This window comes from Sarcophilus harrisii, chromosome 2, assembly GCF_902635505.1.
Source record: "Sarcophilus harrisii chromosome 2, mSarHar1.11, whole genome shotgun sequence".
Taxonomy (NCBI): domain Eukaryota; kingdom Metazoa; phylum Chordata; class Mammalia; order Dasyuromorphia; family Dasyuridae; genus Sarcophilus; species Sarcophilus harrisii.
In genome coordinates, this window is record NC_045427.1 from 329,621,450 (window position 1) to 329,621,784 (window position 335).

A 335-nucleotide genomic window follows, 5' to 3' on the forward strand; every position below is an offset into this window, starting at 1 on the left:
CGCCACCGAACACGACCCTAGGCGTGGCCTCGTGAGCAAGCCCTCTAGTCGCGCCCTCTGGCGGCCAGAGTTTGCGGAGGTCCGGAGAAAGTTAGCACGTCTTAACACGTGTTGTATTGTTTGGGGCTGTTGTGAGTCTACCTACAGTACTAAGCCATATAGAGGAAAAACGAAGAAAATAGAGTAGTTCAAATGACGTATTTTAGTGGAAGAAGGGGGATTTACAAACTAGCCCACTGCCTCTGACCATATAAAAAGGCCTACTTGGGACCCATCAAGTGCTAAAAATGTTCGCATCAAAGGAAGATATCTGGTCTGCAGTTTTCAGTCTCTGT